The sequence below is a fragment of the Rhodnius prolixus genome, unplaced genomic scaffold (genome assembly GCF_049639745.1).
Source record: "Rhodnius prolixus isolate KJV_2025 unplaced genomic scaffold, Rpr scaffold_9, whole genome shotgun sequence".
NCBI lineage: Eukaryota > Metazoa > Arthropoda > Insecta > Hemiptera > Reduviidae > Rhodnius > Rhodnius prolixus.
This window is the reverse complement of record NW_027411604.1, coordinates 12,238,986-12,256,675: the sequence shown is the minus strand read 5'-3', so window position 1 is coordinate 12,256,675 and position 17,690 is coordinate 12,238,986.

The following is a 17,690-nucleotide window of genomic DNA, read 5'->3' as shown; positions in this document are numbered from 1 at the left end:
GAATTACGTGTTTAGATATGATGTTAATGTATCACCAGCAGGTTGATACAACTCTTCTTTACTGCCAGTATTACGCGTTTAGGTACAATGTTAGTGTATCACCAGCAGGTATATACAACTCTTATTTATTGCCAATATTTCGCGTTTAGGTATAATGTTAGTGTATCACCAGCAGGTTGATACAACTCTTCTTTACTGCCAGAATTACGTGTTTAGGTATGATGTTAGTGTATTACCAGCTTCTTTACTGCCAGAATTACGAGTTTAACATAGGTATAATTTCAGTGTATTACCAGTAGGTTGATACTACTCTTCTTTACTGTCAGAATTACGTGTTTATGTATAATGTTAGAGTATCACCAGCAGGGTGATAAAAGTCTTCTTTACTGCCAGTATTTCACGTTTAGTTATAATGTTAGTGTATCACCAGCAGGTTGATATAACTCTTCTTTACTGCCAGTATTACTTGTTTAGGTATAATGTTAGTGTATCACCAGCAGGTTGATACAACTCTTCCTTACGGCCAGTATTACGCATTTAGGTATATTATTAGTGTATCACTAACAGGAAGATACAATTCTTCTTTACTGCCAGAATTACGTGTGTAGGTATAATGTTAGTGTATTACCAGCTTCTTTACTGCCAGAATTACGAGTTTAACATAGGTATAATGACAGTGTATTACCAGCAGATTGATACCACTCTTCCTTACGGCCAGTATTACGCATTTAGGTATATTATTAGTGTATCACTAACAGGTTGATACAACTCTTCTTTACTGCCGGAATTACGTGTTTAGGTATAATGTTAGTGTATCACCAGCAGGTTGATACAGCTCTTCTTTACTGCCAGAATTACGTGTTTAGGTATGATGTTAGTGTATTACCAGCTTCTTTACTGCCAGAATTACGAGTTTAACATAGGTATAATTTCAGTGTATTACCAGTAGGTTGATACTACTCTTCTTTACTGTCAGAATTACGTGTTTAGGTATAATGTTAGAGTATCACCAGCAGGGTGATAAAACTCTTCTTTACTGCCAGTATTTCGCGTTTAGTTATAATGTTAGTGTATCACCAGCAGGTTGATATAACTCTTCCTTACTGCCAGTATTACTTGTTTAGGTATAATGTTAGAGTATCACCAGCAGGGTGATAAAACTCTTCTTTACTGCTAGCATTTCGCGTTTAGATATGATGTTCATTTATCACCAGCAGGTTGATACAACTCTTCTTTACTGCCAGTATTACGCGTTTAGGTATAATGTTAGGGTATTACCAGCAGGTAGATACAACTCTTCTTTACTGCTAGCATTTTGCGTTTAGATATGATGTTAATGTATCACCAGCAGGTTGATACAACTCTTCTTTACTGCCAGTATTACGCGTTTAGGTATAATGTTAGTGTATCACCAGCAGGTTGATACAACTCTTCTTTACTGCCAGAATTACGAGCTTAACGTAGGCATAATGTTAGTGTATTACCAGCAGGTTGATACAACTCTTCTTTACTGCCAGTATTACGCGTTTAGGTAAAATGTTAGTGTATTACCAGCTTCTTTACTGCCAGAATTACGAGTTTAACATAGGTATAATGTCAGTGTATTACCATCAGATTGATACAACTCTTCTTTACTGTCAGAATTACGTGTTTAGATATGATGTTAATGTATCACCAGCAGGTTGATACAACTCTTCTTTACTGCCAGTATTACGCGTTTAGGTATAATGTTAGTGTATCACCAGCAGGTATATACAACTCTTATTTATTGCCAATATTTCGCGTTTAGGTATAATGTTAGTGTATTACCAGCAGGTTGAAACAACTCTTCTTTACTGCCAGTATTTTGCGTTTAGATATGATGTTAATGTATCACCAGCAGGTTGATACAACTCTTCTTTACAGCCAGTATTACGCGTTTAGGTATAATGTTAGTGTATTACCAGCTTCTTTACTGCCAGAATTACGAGTTTAACATAGGTATAATGTCAGTGTATTACCAGCAGATTGATACCACTCTTCTTTACTGCTAGTATTTCGCGTTTAGGTATAATGTTAGTCTATCACCAGCAGGTTGATACAACTCTTCTTTACTGCCAGTATTACGCGTTTAGGTATAATATTAGTGTATCACCAACAGGTAGATACAACTCTTCTTTACTGCCAGAATTACGTGTTTAGGTATAATGTTAGTGTATCAGTAGCAGGTTGATACAACTCTTCTTTACTGCCAGAATTACGTGTTTAGGTATGATGTTAGTGTATTACCAGCTTCTTTACTGCCAGAATTACGAGTTTAACATAGGTATAATTTCAGTGTATTACCAGTAGGTTGATACTACTCTTCTTTACTGTCAGAATTACGTGTTTAGGTATAATGTTAGAGTATCACCAGCAGGGTGATAAAACTCTTCTTTACTGCCAGTATTTCGCGTTTAGTTATAATGTTAGTGTATCACCAGCAGGTTGATATAACTCTTCCTTACTGCCAGTATTACTTGTTTAGGTATAATGTTAGAGTATCACCAGCAGGGTGATAAAACTCTTCTTTACTGCCAGTATTTCGCGTTTAGTTATAATGTTAGTGTATCACCAGCAGGTTGATATAACTCTTCCTTACTGCCAGTATTACTTGTTTAGGTATAATGTTAGAGTATCACCAGCAGGTTGATACAACTCTTCTTTACTGCCAGTATTACGCGTTTAGGTAAAATGTTAGTGTGTTACCAGCTTCTTTACTGCCAGAATTACGAGTTTAACATAGGTATATTGTCAGTGTATTACCAGCAGATTGATACAACTCTTCTTTACTGTCAGAATTACGTGTTTAGATATGATGTTAATGTATCACCAGCAGGTTGATACAACTCTTCTTTACTGCCAGTATTACGCGTTTAGGTACAATGTTAGTGTATCACCAGCAGGTATATACAACTCTTATTTATTGCCAATATTTCGCGTTTAGGTATAATGTTAGTGTATCACCAGCAGGTTGATACAACTCTTCTTTACTGCCAGAATTACGTGTTTAGGTATGATGTTAGTGTATTACCAGCTTCTTTACTGCCAGAATTACGAGTTTAACATAGGTATAATTTCAGTGTATTACCAGTAGGTTGATACTACTCTTCTTTACTGTCAGAATTACGTGTTTATGTATAATGTTAGAGTATCACCAGCAGGGTGATAAAAGTCTTCTTTACTGCCAGTATTTCACGTTTAGTTATAATGTTAGTGTATCACCAGCAGGTTGATATAACTCTTCTTTACTGCCAGTATTACTTGTTTAGGTATAATGTTAGTGTATCACCAGCAGGTTGATACAACTCTTCCTTACGGCCAGTATTACGCATTTAGGTATATTATTAGTGTATCACTAACAGGAAGATACAATTCTTCTTTACTGCCAGAATTACGTGTGTAGGTATAATGTTAGTGTATTACCAGCTTCTTTACTGCCAGAATTACGAGTTTAACATAGGTATAATGACAGTGTATTACCAGCAGGTTGATACAACTCTTCCTTACGGCCAGTATTACGCATTTAGGTATATTATTAGTGTATCACTAACAGGTTGATACAACTCTTCTTTACTGCCGGAATTACGTGTTTAGGTATAATGTTAGTGTATCACCAGCAGGTTGATACAGCTCTTCTTTACTGCCAGAATTACGTGTTTAGGTATGATGTTAGTGTATTACCAGCTTCTTTACTGCCAGAATTACGAGTTTAACATAGGTATAATTTCAGTGTATTACCAGTAGGTTGATACTACTCTTCTTTACTGTCAGAATTACGTGTTTAGGTATAATGTTAGAGTATCACCAGCAGGGTGATAAAACTCTTCTTTACTGCCAGTATTTCGCGTTTAGTTATAATGTTAGTGTATCACCAGCAGGTTGATATAACTCTTCCTTACTGCCAGTATTACTTGTTTAGGTATAATGTTAGAGTATCACCAGCAGGGTGATAAAACTCTTCTTTACTGCTAGCATTTCGCGTTTAGATATGATGTTCATTTATCACCAGCAGGTTGATACAACTCTTCTTTACTGCCAGTATTACGCGTTTAGGTATAATGTTAGGGTATTACCAGCAGGTAGATACAACTCTTCTTTACTGCTAGCATTTTGCGTTTAGATATGATGTTAATGTATCACCAGCAGGTTGATACAACTCTTCTTTACTGCCAGTATTACGCGTTTAGGTATAATGTTAGTGTATCACCAGCAGGTTGATACAACTCTTCTTTACTGCCAGAATTACGAGCTTAACGTAGGCATAATGTTAGTGTATTACCAGCAGGTTGATACAACTCTTCTTTACTGCCAGTATTACGCGTTTAGGTAAAATGTTAGTGTATTACCAGCTTCTTTACTGCCAGAATTACGAGTTTAACATAGGTATAATGTCAGTGTATTACCATCAGATTGATACAACTCTTCTTTACTGTCAGAATTACGTGTTTAGATATGATGTTAATGTATCACCAGCAGGTTGATACAACTCTTCTTTACTGCCAGTATTACGCGTTTAGGTATAATGTTAGTGTATCACCAGCAGGTATATACAACTCTTATTTATTGCCAATATTTCGCGTTTAGGTATAATGTTAGTGTATTACCAGCAGGTTGAAACAACTCTTCTTTACTGCCAGTATTTTGCGTTTAGATATGATGTTAATGTATCACCAGCAGGTTGATACAACTCTTCTTTACAGCCAGTATTACGCGTTTAGGTATAATGTTAGTGTATTACCAGCTTCTTTACTGCCAGAATTACGAGTTTAACATAGGTATAATGTCAGTGTATTACCAGCAGATTGATACCACTCTTCTTTACTGCTAGTATTTCGCGTTTAGGTATAATGTTAGTCTATCACCAGCAGGTTGATACAACTCTTCTTTACTGCCAGTATTACGCGTTTAGGTATAATATTAGTGTATCACCAACAGGTAGATACAACTCTTCTTTACTGCCAGAATTACGTGTTTAGGTATAATGTTAGTGTATCAGTAGCAGGTTGATACAACTCTTCTTTACTGCCAGAATTACGTGTTTAGGTATGATGTTAGTGTATTACCAGCTTCTTTACTGCCAGAATTACGAGTTTAACATAGGTATAATTTCAGTGTATTACCAGTAGGTTGATACTACTCTTCTTTACTGTCAGAATTACGTGTTTAGGTATAATGTTAGAGTATCACCAGCAGGGTGATAAAACTCTTCTTTACTGCCAGTATTTCGCGTTTAGTTATAATGTTAGTGTATCACCAGCAGGTTGATATAACTCTTCCTTACTGCCAGTATTACTTGTTTAGGTATAATGTTAGAGTATCACCAGCAGGGTGATAAAACTCTTCTTTACTGCTAGCATTTCGCGTTTAGATATGATGTTAATGTATCACCAGCAGGTTGATACAACTCTTCTTTACTGCCAGTATTACGCGTTTAGGTATAATGTTAGTGTATTACCAGCTTCCTTACTGCCAGAATTACGAGTTTAACATAGGTATAATGTCACTGTATTACCAGCAGATTGATACAACTCTTCTTTACTGTCAGAATTACGTGTTTAGATATGATGTTCATTTATCACCAGCAGGTTGATACAACTCTTCTTTACTGCCAGTATTACGCGTTTAGGTATAATGTTAGAGTATTACCAGCAGGCAGATACAACTCTTCTTTACTGCTAGCATTTTGCGTTTAGATATGATGTTAATGTATCACCAGCAGGTTGATACAACTCTTCTTTACTGCCAGTATTACGCGTTTAGGTATAATGTTAGTGTATCACCAGCAGGTTGATACAACTCTTCTTTACTGCCAGAATTACGAGCTTAACATAGGCATAATGTTAGTGTATTACCAGCAGGTTGATACAACTCTTCTTTACTGCCAGTATTACGCGTTTAGGTAAAATGTTAGTGTATTACCAGCTTCTTTACTGCCAGAATTACGAGTTTAACATAGGTATAATGTCAGTGTATTACCAGCAGATTGATACAACTCTTCTTTACTGTCAGAATTACGTGTTTAGATATGATGTTAATGTATCACCAGCAGGTTGATACAACTCTTCTTTACTGCCAGTATTACGCGTTTAGGTATAATGTTAGTGTATCACCAGCAGGTATATACAACTCTTATTTATTGCCAATATTTCGCGTTTAGGTATAATGTTAGTGTATTACCAGCAGGTTGAAACAACTCTTCTTTACTGCCAGTATTTTGCGTTTAGATATGATGTTAATGTATCACCAGCAGGTTGATACAACTCTTCTTTACAGCCAGTATTACGCGTTTAGGTATAATGTTAGTGTATTACCAGCTTCTTTACTGCCAGAATTACGAGTTTAACATAGGTATAATGTTAGTCTATCACCAGCAGGTTGATACAACTCTTCTTTACTGCCAGTATTACGCGTTTAGGTATAATATTAGTGTATCACCAACAGGTAGATACAACTCTTCTTTACTGCCAGAATTACGTGTTTAGGTATAATGTTAGTGTATCAGCAGCAGGTTGATACAACTCTTCTTTACTGCCAGAATTACATGTTTAGGTATGATGTTAGTGTATTACCAGCTTCTTTACTGCCAGAATTACGAGTTTAACATAGGTATAATTTCAGTGTATTACCAGTAGGTTAATACTACTCTTCTTTACTGTCAGAATTACGTGTTTAGGTATAATGTTAGAGTATCACCAGCAGGGTGATAAAAGTCTTCTTTACTGCCAGTATTTCGCGTTTAGTTATAATGTTAGTGTATCACCAGCAGGTTGATATAACTCTTTCTTACTGCCAGTATTACTTGTTTAGGTATAATGTTAGTGTATCACCAGCAGGTTGATACAACTCTTCTTTACTGCCAGAATTACGAGCTTAACATAGGTATAATGTTAGTGTATTACCAGCAGGTTGATACAACTCTTCTTTACTGCTAGTATTTCGCGTATAGATATGATGTTAATGTATCACCAGCAGGTTGATACAACGCTTCTTTACTGCCAGAATTACGTGTTTAGGTATAATGTTAGTGTATTACCAGTATGTTGATACAACTCTTATTTATTGCCAGTATTTCGCGGTTAGGTATAATGTTAGTGTATTACCAGCAGATTGATACAACTCTTCCTTACTGCCAGTATTACGCATTTAGGTATATTATTAGTGTATCACTAACAGGAAGATACAATTCTTCTTTACTGCCAGTATTTCGCGGTTAGGTATAATGTTAGTGTATTACCAGCAGATTGATACAACTCTTCCTTACTGCCAGTATTACGCATTTAGGTATATTATTAGTGTATCACTAACAGGAAGATACAATTCTTCTTTACTGCCAGAATTACGTGTGTAGGTATAATGTTAGTGTATCGCCAGCAGGTTGATACAACTCTTATTTATTGCCAGTATTACGTGTTTGATATAATGTTAGTGTATCACTAGCAGGTGAATACAAATTTTTAGGTATAGTTGGAAAGTGTTTAGTAATTAAGGTCGGGGTAGTATGATTCTTTGTGTCAGTTTTGGAGTGAAACGGTGTTTTGACAAGATCGATTTGCTCTTGGATTGTTCCCGAATGACTACTGTTACACGTATTTGTTGCGGGAGGAGTTGAACATTTTGGAATCGAGGAGCTCTATTATTAAGATTTTAGAAAGCTTCCAATAATTGTGTAGAGTTATATAATTTCTATTCTATTACTTTTTTTAAATCCTTATAGTTGGTAGGATATATATTTTCTTTTTATTTAAAAATTTTTAAAATCAATCTTATTCTTATAATTTATATTTCTGTGGCCTACTATGTATATCCATAATGTTAGTCATATTAGATGAGCCAGTGAAAAATTAATTGAATAGTTACATCTCAGTGTGGAAGATTACTCCATATATTAGTGGGACATTAGTGCTATTAGAGAAAAATATTGCATATAAGTGAAATACTAGTGCACATTAATGGAACATTCGAACTCTTTAAGAAATCATTAGTGCACATTATTGAAACATTAGTGCATCTTAGTATAGTACTGTTGCACATTAATGGAACTTTTGTGCTCTTTAATGATTATTAGGGTAATTAAATGGAACATTAGCGCATATTAATGAAATTTCATTGCACATAAATGGTACAAATTTGCTCTTTAAAAGATCATTAGTGCACATTATTGTAACATTAGTGCATCATAGTATAGTACTGTTGCACATTAATGGAACTTTAATGCTCTTTAATGATTATTAGGGTAATTAAATGGAACATTAGTGCATATTAATGAAATTTCATTGCACATAAATGGTACATATTTGCTCTTTAGGAGATCATTTAAGCACATTATTGTAACATTAGTGCATCATAGTATAGTACTGTTGCACATTAATGGAACTTTAGTGCTCTTTAATGATTATTAGGGTAATTAAATGGAACATTAGTGCATATTAATGAAATTTCATTGCACATAAATGGTACATATTTGCTCTTTAGGAGATCATTTAAGCACATTATTGTAACACTAGTGCATCTTAGTATAGTACTGTTACACATTAATGGAACTTTAGTGCTCTTTAATGATTATTGGAGTAATTAAATGGAACATTAATGCATATTAATGAAATTTCATTGCACATAAATGGTACAAATTTGCTCTTTAAAAGATCATTAGTGCACATTATTGTAACATTAGTGCATCATAGTATAGTACTGTTGCACATTAATGGAACTTTAATGCTCTTTAATGATTATTAGGGTAATTAAATGGAACATTAGTGCATATTAATGAAATTTCATTGCACATAAATGGTACATATTTGCTCTTTAGGAGATCATTTAAGCACATTATTGTAACATTAGTGCATCTTAGTATAGTACTGTTGCACATTAATGGAACTTTAGTGCTCTTTAATGATTATTGGAGTAATTAAATGGAACATTAATGCATATTAATGAAATTTCATTGCACATAAATGGTACAAATTTGCTCTTTAAAAGATCATTAGTGCACATTATTGTAACATTAGTGCATCTTAGTATAGTACTGTTGCACATTAATGGAACTTTAGTGCTCTTTAATGATTATTAGGGTAATTAAATGGAACATTATTGCATATTAATGGAACATTAATGCAGTAATATTTCACTATGAGATGTAACTTCATGATTTTTCTTGCACTGAGAGTCATATAAGACGCCGACTCAATTTTAACTTCTTTTTGTCACTAATTATTGCCACTGGTCAATAGTAAAGTAATTAATTTACCATGTTTTCAATTATAAAATCAGTACTAAAATACATCATATCGAAACAAAGAGATAAGGAACAGAAAAATCAATCGAATACTAAATTTAATAGCTGTATTACCTTATTCGATAAAACCTTAATTCCAAACATTACTGTTATTCGATTTTTCATAGGCCTTACTTCCAGAAACACATTATTCAGGGCATTGTCCGATGCAACTCTACTTTATCTCCTACCCAACTCGCTAGTTTCTTCCAATTAGTACGAGAATATCTTACTACTACCTAATTTAACTATTCCGAACAATAAGAGAACTAGACCATCAGTTTAATAATAGATTTGGATTGATACATTTTTCTGTTATGGCTATTACGCATTTAGTTCGTAAGTATAGGGTATCACCGTCAAGTAGATACATCATTCTTTAACTGGCTATTACGCATTTAGTTTTTAAGTTTAGCGTATCACCGTCAGGTTGATACATCTGTTGGTTACTGGCTATTACGCATTTAGCTTGTAATTTTATGGCATCACCACCAGGTTAATTCAACACTTTTCTAGTACTCACTATTACGGATTTAGTTACTAAGATTAGGGTATCACCGTCAGGTAGATACATCTTTCTTTTACTGGCGATTACGCATTTAGTTTGTAAGTTTAGGGTATCACCGTCAGGTTGATACATCTGTTGGTTACTGGCTATTACGCATTTAACTTGTAATTTTAGGGCATCACCACCAGGTTAATTCAACACTTTTCTAGTACTCACTATTACGGATTTAGTTATTAAGATTTGGGTATCACCGACAGGTTGGTACAACATCTCTCTGTCACTGGCTATTACGCGTTTAGTTCGTAAGTTTAGGGCATCACCGTCAGGTAGATACATCATTCTTTTACGGGCGATTACGCATTTAGTTTGTAATTTTAGGGTATCACCGTCAGGTTGATACAACACTTTTCTAGTACTCACTATAACGGATTTAGTTATTAAGATTAGGGTATGACCGTCAGGTTGATACATCTTTCTTTTACTATCTATTACGCATTTAGTTTGTAAGTTTAGGGTATCACCGTCAGGTTGATACATCTGTTGGTTACTGGCTATTACACATTTAGCTTGTAATTTTAGGGTATCACCGTCAGGTTGATACAACACTTTTCTAGTACTCACTATTACGGATTTAGTTACTAAGATTAGGGTATCACCGTCAGGTTGATACAACATCTTTCTGTCCACGCTATGACGCAATTAGTTCGTAAGTTTAGGTTATCACCGTCAAGTAGATACATCTTTCTTTTACTGGCGATTACGCATTTAGTTTGTAAGTTTAGGGTATCACCGTCAGGTTGATACATCTGTTGGTTACTGGCTATTACGCATTTAACTTGTAATTTTAGGGCATCACCACCAGGTTAATTCAACACTTTTCTAGTACTCACTATTACGGATTTAATTATTAAGATTTGGGTATCACCGACAGGTTGGTACAACATCTCTTTGTCACTGGCTATTACGCGTTTAGTTCGTAAGTTTAGGGCATCACCGTCAGGTTGATACAACATCTTTCTGTCCATGCTATTACGGATTTAGTTATTAAGATTAGGGTATCACCGACAGGTTGATACAACATCTTTCTGTTACTGGCTATTACGCATTTAGTTTGTAAGTTTAGGGTATCAGCGACAGGTAGATACAACACTTTTCTAGTACTCACTATTACGGATTTAGTTACTAAAATTAGGGTATCACCGTCAGGTTGATACAACATCTTTCTGTCCACGCTATAACGCAAGTAGTTATAAAGATTAGGGTATCACCGTCAGGGAGATACATCTTTCTTTTACTGGCGATTACGCATTTAGTTTGTAATTTTGGGGTATCACCGACAGGTTGATACAACACTTTTCTAGTACTCACTATTACGGATTTAGTTCGTAAGTTTAGGGTATCACCGTCAGGTAGATACATCTTTCTTTTACTGGCGATTACGCATTTAGTTAGTAAGTTTAGGGTATCACCGACAGGTTGATACAACACTTTTCTAGTACTCACTATTACGGATTTAGTTACTAAAATTAGGGTATCTCCGTCAGGTTGATAGAACATCTTTCTTTTACTATCTATTACGCATTTAGTTTGTAAGTTTAGGGTATCACCGTCAGGTTGATACATCTGTTGGTTACTGGCTATTACGCATTTAGCTTGTAATTTTAGGGCATCACCGCCAGGTTAATTCAACACTTTTCTAATACTCACTATTACGGATTTAGTTATTAAGATTTGGGTATCACCGAGAGATTGATACAACATCTCTCTGTTACTGGCTATTACGCGTTTAGTTCGTAAGTTTAGGGCATCACCACCAGGTTAATTCAACACTTTTCTAGTACTCACTATTACAGATTTAGTTACTAAGATTTGGGTATCACCGACAGGTTGATACAACATCTCTCTGTTACTGGCTATTACGCGTTTAGTTCGTAAGTTTAGGGTATCACCGTCAGGTTGATACATCTTTCTTTTACTAGCGATTACAGATTTAGTTATTAAGAGTAGGGTATCACCGTCAGGTTGATACAACATCTTTCTGTCCATGCTATTACGGATTTAGTTATTAAGATTAGGGAATCACCGACAGGTTGATACAACATCTTTCTGTTACTGGCGATTACGCATTTAGTTTGTAATTTTAGGGTATCACCGTCAGGTTGATACAACACTTTTCTAGTACTCACTATAACGGATTTAGTTATTAAGATTAGGGTATCACCGTCAGGTTGATACAACATCTTTCTGTCCATGCTATTACGGATTTAGTTATTAAGATTAGGGTATCACCGACAGGTTGATACAACATCTTTCTGTTACTGGCTATTACGCATTTAGTTTGTAAGTTTAGGGTATCAGCGACAGGTAGATACAACACTTTTCTAGTACTCACTATTACGGATTTAGTTACTAAAATTAGGGTATCACCGTCAGGTTGATACAACATCTTTCTGTCCACGCTATAACGCAAGTAGTTATAAAGATTAGGGTATCACCGTCAGGGAGATACATCTTTCTTTTACTGGCGATTACGCATTTAGTTTGTAATTTTGGGGTATCACCGACAGGTTGATACAACACTTTTCTAGTACTCACTATTACGGATTTAGTTCGTAAGTTTAGGGTATCACCGTCAGGTAGATACATCTTTCTTTTACTGGCGATTACGCATTTAGTTAGTAAGTTTAGGGTATCACCGACAGGTTGATACAACACTTTTCTAGTACTCACTATTACGGATTTAGTTACTAAAATTAGGGTATCTCCGTCAGGTTGATAGAACATCTTTCTTTTACTATCTATTACGCATTTAGTTTGTAAGTTTAGGGTATCACCGTCAGGTTGATACATCTGTTGGTTACTGGCTATTACGCATTTAGCTTGTAATTTTAGGGCATCACCGCCAGGTTAATTCAACACTTTTCTAATACTCACTATTACGGATTTAGTTATTAAGATTTGGGTATCACCGAGAGATTGATACAACATCTCTCTGTTACTGGCTATTACGCGTTTAGTTCGTAAGTTTAGGGCATCACCACCAGGTTAATTCAACACTTTTCTAGTACTCACTATTACAGATTTAGTTACTAAGATTTGGGTATCACCGACAGGTTGATACAACATCTCTCTGTTACTGGCTATTTCGCGTTTAGTTCGTAAGTTTAGGGTATCACCGTCAGGTTGATACATCTTTCTTTTACTAGCGATTACAGATTTAGTTATTAAGAGTAGGGTATCACCGTCAGGTTGATACAACATCTTTCTGTCCATGCTATTACGGATTTAGTTATTAAGATTAGGGAATCACCGACAGGTTGATACAACATCTTTCTGTTACTGGCGATTACGCATTTAGTTTGTAATTTTAGGGTATCACCGTCAGGTTGATACAACACTTTTCTAGTACTCACTATAACGGATTTAGTTATTAAGATTAGGGTATCACCGTCAGGTTGATACATCTTTCTTTTACTATCTATTACGCATTTAGTTTGTAAGTTTAGGGTATCACCGTCAGGTTGATACATCTGTTGGTTACTGGCTATTACACATTTAGCTTGTAATTTTAGGGTATCACCGTCAGGTTGATACAACACTTTTCTAGTACTCACTATTACGGATTTAGTTACTAAGATTAGGGTATCACCGTCAGGTTGATACAACATCTTTCTGTACACGCTATGACGCAATTAGTTCGTAAGTTTAGGTTATCACCGTCAAGTAGATACATCTTTCTTTTACTGGCGATTACGCATTTAGTTTTTATGTTTAGGGTATCACCGTCAGGTTGATACATCTGTTGGTTACTGGCTATTACCCATTTAACTTGTAATTTTAGGGCATCACCACCAGGTTAATTCAACACTTTTCTAGTACTCACTATTACGGATTTAATTATTAAGATTTGGGTATCACCGTCAGGTTGATACAACATCTTTCTGTCCACGCTATGACGCAATTAGTTCGTAAGTTTAGGTTATCACCGTCAAGTAGATACATCTTTCTTTTACTGGCGATTACGCATTTAGTTTGTATGTTTAGGTTATCACCGTCAGGTTGATACATCTGTTGGTTACTTGCTATTACGCATTTAACTTGTAATTTTAGGGCATCACCACCAGGTTAATTCAACACTTTTCTAGTACTCACTATTACGGATTTAATTATTAAGATTTGGGTATCACCGTCAGGTTGATACAACATCTTTCTGTCCATGCTATTACGGATTTAGTTATTAAGATTAGGGTATCACCGACAGGTTGATACAACATCTTTCTGTTACTGGCTATTACGCATTTAGTTTGTAAGTTTAGGGTATCAGCGACAGGTTGATACAACACTTTTCTAGTACTCACTATTACGGATTTAGTTACTAAAATTAGGGTATCACCGTCAGGTTGATACAACATCTTTCTGTCCACGCTATAACGCAAGTAGTTATAAAGATTAGGGTATCACCGTCAGGGAGATACATCTTTCTTTTACTGGCGATTACGCATTTAGTTTGTAATTTTGGGGTATCACCGACAGGTTGATACAACACTTTTCTAGTACTCACTATTACGGATTTAGTTCGTAAGTTTAGGGTATCACCGTCAGGTAGATACATCTTTCTTTTACTGGCGATTTCGCATTTAGTTAGTAAGTTTAGGGTATCACCGACAGGTTGATACAACACTTTTCTAGTACTCACTATTACGGATTTAGTTACTAAAATTAGGGTATCTCCGTCAGGTTGATAGAACATCTTTCTTTTACTATCTATTACGCATTTAGTTTGTAAGTTTAGGGTATCACCGTCAGGTTGATACATCTGTTGGTTACTGGCTATTACGCATTTAGTTTGTAATTTTAGGGCATCACCGCCAGGTTAATTCAACACTTTTCTAATACTCACTATTACGGATTTAGTTATTAAGATTTGGGTATCACCGAGAGATTGATACAACATCTCTCTGTTACTGGCTATTACGCGTTTAGTTCGTAAGTTTAGGGCATCACCACCAGGTTAATTCAACACTTTTCTAGTACTCACTATTACAGATTTAGTTACTAAGATTTGGGTATCACCGACAGGTTGATACAACATCTCTCTGTTACTGGCTATTACGCGTTTAGTTCGTAAGTTTAGGGTATCACCGTCAGGTTGATACATCTTTCTTTTACTAGCGATTACAGATTTAGTTATTAAGAGTAGGGTATCACCGTCAGGTTGATACAACATCTTTCTGTCCATGCTATTACGGATTTAGTTATTAAGATTGGGGGTATCACCGACAGGTTGATACAACATCTTTCTGTTACTGGCGATTACGCATTTAGTTTGTAATTTTAGGGTATCACCGTCAGGTTGATACAACACTTTTCTAGTACTCACTATAACGGATTTAGTTATTAAGATTAGGGTATCACCGTCAGGTTGATACATCTTTCTTTTACTATCTATTACGCATTTAGTTTGTAAGTTTAGGGTATCACCGTCAGGTTGATACATCTGTTGGTTACTGGCTATTACACATTTAGCTTGTAATTTTAGGGCATCACCGTCAGGTTAATACTCTATTTTCTAGTACTCACTATTACGGATTTAGTTATTAAGATTAGGGTATCACCGTCAGGTTGATAGAACATCTCTTCGTGAGTGGCTAATACAGCGTTTGTTATTAAGAGTAATGTGTCACCGTCAGGTTAATGCAACATTTTTCGGTTACTGGCTGATACGCGTTTAGTAATTAAGATTATGGTATAAGCGATTGATGCAGTTTTTTTTGTGTAGAGACCTCGCTGGTTCCTCTGCTCAGTGTGCACCATGCACCTTCAACATTTTCTCTATACTCTCACATTTTAAATTTTAAGTTCTGTATTTACATAAACATTACATAATTTTTGTAGCCTTTCAATATACGATTATCTAATTAAGGTTTTTTTTCCAGTTCTTTTGGGAGTGTTAAACTATCGGGAGTGTTAAACTTTCGGGAGTGTTAAACTTTCGGGAGTGTTAAACTTTCGGTTGTGTTATACGCGAGTGGTTTATGTTTTTTAAAAGAATATATTTGATTAATTATGCGTTAAGCATGATTTGTGTTTTGTGTTTTTCAAGAAAATTGTCACTTTATTGCGTCGCTGTTATTTTTTAGCGTTATATCTCTTTTTAAATTGTGTCAAGTGTCATGATGTGGAGGAGATGAAAGGCGTCTTTGAATAGCGTGTTCGGTGAGTGAATTACTCTATGTATATAATTTTCGCTCATAGTATACTATAGTTGCTATACTGTTGTACTATACCAATAGTTAGAATAGTTACTATACTATAGTGAGTTTTAAGCGCAAACATTAGTTCGTATCATGTTATAGTGCAATGTGATTTCTTTCGCTGTTCAATTTTTCTGTTCTCTGTTACTTCTTTCTGAACATAACCTTAACCACGATTTAAAACTAGTATGCCATCCATCCTTTTCTAAGGTAAAGCATTTTTCTTTCGGTGAATTCTCTATGGTCTTTGAGCCTCTGATGTTTGATTAAGCTCTTAGCGATCACTCTATGTCGTTGAGTCTCTTTCTATCATGGTTTTACTTTTCATTTGTTCCTTCATTAGGCTGGATTAGTTTAGACTGCTCTGATGCCCTAAGTCGATCACACTTCTGAGTGGAAAACTAGGTAAACTTTGATTTGAATTATGTATTAACACTCCTTTCAAAACATTCATTGGCTAGCTCATCAAGTTTATTAACGGTCTGTACATAATCACTCTCTCGTTAGCAAATAATTAATCTTTTATCTGGTTCACTTTCAGCATTCATGTTAAAAATTAATCGATCATTTGGTTTTAATTAAAACCGCTTTTAGTTATTATTATTATTTTTTTAAGTTGTTTTTCCCAATTAGTAGAAAGAGTAATAATCTGTAATGCTGTGTGTTGCTGACTTTTGCTCTCATGTTTTAATTCCGAACATTTGTATCGATTTTAGTTTAAATTTGCTGATCCTGATGTCACCAATAAATAAAAATAATCGATAGAAAACCCATTTTTCCTAAACTATTTGCATGGTACTTTAGGAATTACACCACCTTATAACTGGGAAGACCCTGTTGAAGTTGTGCTACCAATTTTTCGAAAAGAATTGCGGCACATCATTAGTTTTTTTTTGAAAAAGTAGTTAAAACTTTGGGAACTATTACCAGGGGACGGAAGGATTTTATTTTTTAATTAATATATTTATACAAAATTTCTTCATTAAAGTGGTCTTTCCGATATGGCGTATTTTCCTTGTTAAACTTTAGGCCGATTCCGTGGTTACTCCAAAGAAATATAATGTAACTTCCGATGATTTATTCGTTTTTGTCTTTGTTGATATTAACATATACAGGGTGATCCATTTAAAACGCACCAATCGCAAATAACTTTTTAAGAAAGCGGAATTTCGAAAAAACTCACGAAGTAAACTATATGTTTTTTTCGGTCTAGTTTTCAAATGTTTCACCCCCCAATGCTGTATCTTTATTTTTGGCGGAGTTACGGCCAAAAACCCGATTAGGGTTTCATAAGGACCACTGATTTTGACAATCATTATGAAAACTACATAAAAAACTGTGAAAAATGACGTTAATTCCGTTTTGATATCCCTAATATTTGTTGAGATATTTAAGATCAAATTTACTATTTCATCAACTCGTGAACGGTTTTCAATATTAATTTTCCACCAGAAATACGTTTTTGGAGGTCCTCTGACTACAAAAATATTATTTGTGACGCAATGATCAAAAATAATAAAAATTAAACATTTTAAAAATGTAGTGCAATGTAATGGTTATGGGTGAGTCAGAATAAATTTGTTTTATCATCAAATAAAAGCAACCAACACATCATTTTAATGTACCCTGTGTGCAA